This window comes from Durio zibethinus, chromosome 13 (assembly GCF_047325235.1).
Source record: "Durio zibethinus cultivar Kanyao isolate XHJ-2024 chromosome 13, ASM4732523v1, whole genome shotgun sequence".
NCBI lineage: Eukaryota > Viridiplantae > Streptophyta > Magnoliopsida > Malvales > Malvaceae > Durio > Durio zibethinus.
Genome location: NC_143174.1, coordinates 13,172,053 through 13,178,278, shown reverse-complemented (window position 1 = coordinate 13,178,278; position 6,226 = coordinate 13,172,053). Strand labels below are relative to the sequence as shown.

General features: G+C 32.0%; 1 pseudogene across 1 annotated transcript; it reads left to right on the top strand.

Annotated features, from left to right (window-relative positions):
• Positions 1-3,228: 3,228 nt before the first annotated feature.
• Positions 3,229-5,918, top strand: LOC111302851 (CBL-interacting serine/threonine-protein kinase 5 pseudogene; annotated as a pseudogene). Its single transcript, XR_016326483.1, has one exon. The product of XR_016326483.1 is annotated as a CBL-interacting serine/threonine-protein kinase 5 pseudogene (transcript).
• Positions 5,919-6,226: the final 308 nt, after the last annotated feature.

The window sequence follows — 6,226 nt, the reverse complement described above, 5'->3', positions numbered from 1 at the left end:
CATGGTTTTTTTTTTTCTTCTTATGAAATTTCTAAGTAGTACATTTTTTAAAATTTGATGGTTGATAGTTTTTATCATTACAATTAAAACTTCATAAAAATATAGACAATAACAGTAATATAATTTTGATGAATATGGAGTAATTGATTGAATATATGTTCATAAAAATGGTAAATCGTATTAACATGGGATATCATGGAACTAATTGCCCAGCGATTTGCGACGAAATATCAATCTTATAACATTAGGCGAATAAATCTAATAATACAAATTTTTAAATAAAAATTAATCCACTCTGAAAATATGAAACATCATAATCAGGTTGAAATATTGGGCCAGCTCTGAACCGGGCCCCGAAGGGGCCGATTGTGGAGCCCAAATGAGCTTTCTGAGAATTGACCAATTGTTTGTTGACATCGGATTGAGAGCACCTGCTTCTTTGGTCCCCCAAGTTTAAAATTAATAAAAATCCAAATTCCAGGAAAATTCAAAATCCTAAACACATTCGCCTAATAAAGACAGGCAGGCAGGCCTTGGTGACTGTTGTGGTATCCATTAAACTTCGTCTTATTTCAGGGAAAAATTAATGCTATCTTGCAAAGTAGAGGTAACTTTTTTAATTCTTAATTTATTACAATTTTTTTTATATATTTATCTACTTAATTCAATTGAATAAAATATTAAAAGTTTGAATCTGATCGAATCAGCACCTTTCAAAAATCCTATTTAGTTTAACTTTAAAAAATCTATTCGATATACATATTTTATGAGGTAATGCTTAAATCCAATTAAAATTAAAATTTTTATTGTACAATAAGAATATAGATTTGGGATTGGCCTTATTACCATAGAAAAAAATAAAAAAAATGTCATCATATTGCTTTGGGGGAGAAACGAAAAGTGGGCTATTTATGTGAACCTAATAATTAATCGTCAACTTAAATATGTATTCTCTCTCATCTCTTTTTTTTTTTTTTATTCACTTTTTTTAATGCTCTAAAATTACTTTTTTTCATTTTTAAACCCTTTATATTCTTACTTTTTTATATTTAAAATTTATTTTTATTTATTTTTAAATTCTGACAATAAAAAGTACGGTATAATAATATTTTAAAAAATTTAATTTATAATATTAAATACACAAAAATTAAAGTTTTCTTTTTTAATATATAAGCGGGGAAGAGATAGGAGTATATGTGAAATGTTTTTTAACCCCTTGATCAAGATTTGTTGGCAATTAGCTGAAGAGTTGTTGCAAGAGATTGAATAGCTGGTAAAGTTATGCGTTGTAAAGCAACTATTACCTTGTTGCATTCTTCGATCAATTTTAAAATATATCCTTAAAGGGAAAATTTGATACTTGGAGAAAGTATACAGTTTTCCATACTTTCAAGGGCTATTTTCATGACTGTATGAAATGTCGCTAGTAGGGATGTAAATTTTATTTATATTTAATAAAATTTTTTATTTTTTTATTCAAATGAGGATTGAGATGCATATTATATTATAAGTATAAAAATTAAAATGTATATAATTTTAAAATTTTATCAGATATAAAAATAAAATGAATAATATAACATCCATCATGTATTTATACCCATACTTTACATATATAATTATATATATATTTAGTAAATAAATTTTTTAATTAAATAATATAAATTCTTATTTTGATTAATTAGAATTAATATATTTTTATTTAAAAAATATATTAATATATATTTATAAAAAATTAAATAAATACGGAAGATAAAAAAACTAAAAATATCAAATTTTTTTTAAATTTTTAAAAAATTATGAGTATAAAAATTATTTATATTTGTTAAATATCCATGGAGATGAGAATATATATAAATTAAAAATATCATTGAATATTAGTAAGTGAATGGGTATAATAAAAAAATATGAGAAAGAAGATGAAAAATGTTGTATTTGCCCTATACTTTACTTATTAGCATCCTTAACTCTAATTAATAGATAAAATTAAAAATCAATCAAAATATTAAATATTTGTTTCAAAAAAGTGAAAAACATTGTTAATGTATTTTCTTAATGCATTTAAATTTATCAAATTAATTATTAAAATTTATTACTATAAATAATAATTTAACTAAATTTAAAAAATACTCTAAAGAGACTCGTCAGCAAAAGTCATAATGTATTGCATCATATATTAATCAACTGATGATATTGGTTATTGCCAAATTGACCTTGGCGCAGCAATGGTTAGTGGATTTATTCATTACCCAACAAATCAAAAGGAGAAATTCAACAGAAATTAAGGTGGAAAATAGAAGGAAATTAATGTACATCCAAATGCCAGTTGGCTATGATTAATTTCCTTCTGGGTTATAGTATTGCTTGGGCTTAAAATTCGAGTGCTTGTCGGAAGCCTTTTTCTTTGAAAATTTTTTTAAACATTTACCAAATCTGAATCAATAAGCATAAAATTCCTAAAGAATTATTCATAAACCAATTTTGTAGCTTCAATTGGTGGGGCTGTTAAAGTCAAATTGGAATTATAAGTGCAAGTTGCTACTGAGCTTCAGATTGATCATAGGATTTAAAGACTGTCAAATTTTCATATTTTATCTTTGAAAGGGTCACATAGAACTGAAACATGGGATCTTGTCTTGGTAGCCAATCAATCTAAAATTTGCAGTAATTTAGAAATATCTCCATGAAACAGTCCAAGAGATGCAACTGAAACACGGGATTGGGAAGGTAAAAATAAAAATTGTAAAATAAAAAAATAAAAAGAGAAATATCAGAGAGGAAACTTTGACTAAATGAATGCTCATATATACTCGCTTACAGTTAGATGATATAAGTAGAAGAGATCGAATTTAACTTACACCAAAACTAAATGAGATCAAATTTACAGAATCGGATCTGTTTGTACTTAGATTTATGTTCTTCACCATAATATTTTGGACTGAGTTATAAAAAAAAAATGGGAAAGAGATATGGTAGACTCAGCTCATTGTCGTTATACGACCAAAACCCAAGACCCCAGTCCTAAGCTCTTTTGATCCCATTAGACGTCAAATCCTAACCAGTAGAGAAACAGAGATAGAAAACCCAAAAAATAAAAAAGACTGGGGGCGTGCGGGCAGGGCACGGCAACAGAAAATTTAATTAAAGATTAAAAAGTAAAGGTTTGTTGGAACGCCCACCATTAAACGCGTCTTCCTATTTATACCAGTTATCTTTGCGGAAACATATTTGTGAGATTTGATTCTGTGTGCCGTTGTGGCAGCCCCAAGTCTCTCAAAAGGCAATCCCATGTGTTCCAATGGTTTCTTATACACAACCCTTCACATCTACTCCCCTCGCTTGCCCTTTCAGTCGACACTCTTCTTGATCTCCTCTCTTAACACCCCATTACAAGATCCTAATCATGTGAATTGTAGCCATCTAATGGAATCCTTCAAAATAAGCATTTCCTTTATCCTTTCCTGGATTCCTTTACCTTGTACATCTTTGCAAAGCCTTGAATCCATGTTGAAACAACAATATTGAAGTACATGAGCTTTCGTGAGCGCAGAGCCAAAAAAGTTACCGAAGTTTATAGTGTGGAAACAAAAAAAAAATACAGGTGCTGCCATGGAGGATAGGCATATTTTGTTTGGGAAATATGAGATGGGGCGACTGCTTGGGAAAGGTACTTTTTTCGCAAAGGTCTACCATGGGAAGGAATTAACATCTGGTGAAAGCGTGGCGATAAAAGTCATCAGCAAAGATCAGGTGAAGAGAGAAGGCATGATGGAGCAGATCAAGAGAGAAATCTCTGTCATGCGTCTTGTTCGTCATCCAAATATAGTGGAGCTCAAAGAAGTCATGGCTACAAAAACAAAGATCTTCTTTGTTATGGAGTATGTCCGTGGCGGTGAAGTATTTGCTAAAGTAGCTAGAGGCAAGCTCAAAGAAGATGTTGCTCGTAAGTACTTTCAACAACTGATAAGCGCAGTTGATTTTTGCCATAGTAGAGGTGTCTCACACCGAGATTTGAAGCCACAGAACCTTCTTTTGGATGAGAACGAAGATCTAAAGATCTCTGATTTTGGCTTGTCAGCTTTGCCTGAGCAGCTTCGCAATGATAGGCTCCTCCACACGCGGTGTGGGACTCCAGCTTACGTTGCCTCGGAGGTTTTGAGAAAAAAAGGCTACGATGGATCCAAAGCAGATATTTGGTCTTGTGGGGTTATCTTATATGTTCCTCTTGCAGGTTTCTTGCCATTTCAAGATGAGAATATTATGAAGATGTACAGGAAAGTTTTCAAAGCTGATTTTGAGTTTCCACCCTGGTTTTCAACAGATTCAAAGTGCTTGATCTCAAAACTACTAGTGGCAGACCCAGAAAGAAGGATCACAATTCTATCTATAATGAGTGTTCCTTGGTTTATAAAAGGGTTTACACGTCCCCTTGCGTTTTCAATCGAAGAACCAATATCAGATAATATAGAGGATGGTGATGATTCTGCATCCAAGACTAACAAACTATCGGCTCCGAAATTCTTTAATGCGTTTGAGTTCATCTCCTCCATGTCATCGGGGTTTGATTTGTCAAGTTTGTTTGAGAACAAGAGGAAATCGGGGACAATATTCACGTCAAGATGTTCAGCAAGTGCTATAATGGCTAAAATTGAAGGTGTTGCAAAGGGGTTGAACTTTAGGGTGGGGAAAGTGAAGGACTTCAAGATGAGATTACAAGGATCATCCGAGGGGAGGAAAGGGCGGCTATCGGTGACGGCGGAGGTGTTTGAGGTGGCACCAGAGGTTGCAGTTGTAGAGTTTTCCAAGTCTGCCGGGGATACCTTGGAGTACGCTAAGTTTTGCGAGGAAGATGTTAGGCCTGCATTGAAAGACATTGTTTGGACTTGGCAGGGTGACAGTTTCAACAGTTGTAGCAAAGTTAAAATTGAGGGAGAAGGATGTGAAAAGCAAGCGCCACAGACAGCCAAACCCCTACGTGGAAATTAGGGAATTTTCCTTGCTATCTTTATATATATATATATATGTTTTTTTTTTTTTTTTTTTAATTTTGGAAAGATTGGTTTGACGTTGAGAATTTGTAAATACGTACTCTGTGATTAGTACAGTAATTTATGCTTTGGATTTTGCATATAGGTAATAGATGCCATGGAGTGTTGGACGAGAAATTCTTTTAATTTTACTAAGTTATTTTGGGTTTTTTGGATGGACAAAGCGAAGATGCTATTGTCAGCATAGTAGTGCAATATATTTTTGTTGCTTTCTTGCTGAGAAGAAAAAAAAAAGAGTAGAAGGACGAAATTGTTGGAGGAATGCCTTGATCGTGGCAACAGCTGGCTGCCTGGATTTGTGGATTGTTTATTTTCAAGGCAGTTGGAGGCCGTGGAGAAGACGCTTCCAAAGCCACACAAATAATTTGAGGTTCAATTTTTATTGAACAATCTTAACATAAGCAAGAAAAAGAAAAGAGAGGGAGAAGATGCGTGACGGTTGAAACATTCAGTTCTTCTGCAAATGACAAGTCTTCCCAAGGTCAAAAGCTTTCAGTCTCCCCCTACCAACTCTATGTATTATGAGATAAAGACCTGTATTTTAAGCACAAATAACTAATTGTTTTAAATACACCTCTAAGATTCAGGCAGAGCTTACAGGTCAGTGCTAACAAATGAGAATGAGGCACCGAAAGTAAACTGAAATTAAACATCGATAAATTAGCTGATGGGTGTTTGCATTCTTGCATGGAATTTAGCGAATGCTAGAAAGTAGCTGTGCTTTCAATGTCATTGCCTGGCTTAACTCCACCTGGTGGCGGAAATCGTGACAGGTGTTCATCTTCCCATCATCTAAACATGGGAAAACAAAGTTTTTTAGATTTAGTCTGAAAATGAAGTGATCAAAGGCTGGTGGGCCCCCCTTTAACAGCCGTTGACATGGAAAAAATGTATCCAGTCATAGCTTTTTATCCAAATCGGATAATAGTGCGGTTGGTAATACTCAGTCATTAACTTGTTATTTTTGTTCTAAATGATGACTGTTAAGTTTTTTTTTTTTTAATTATATTATTATATCAAAAATATAATTTTAATTTATTATTTTATTTTAATTTTTATTTAAAAATCTTTAAAATATTTTTTGTTCATTTAATATCATATTATCTATTAATAATTTATTATTTATTAACAACTTTTATATAATAAATAAATTTTTATAAATATTAAATAATTTAAAAATT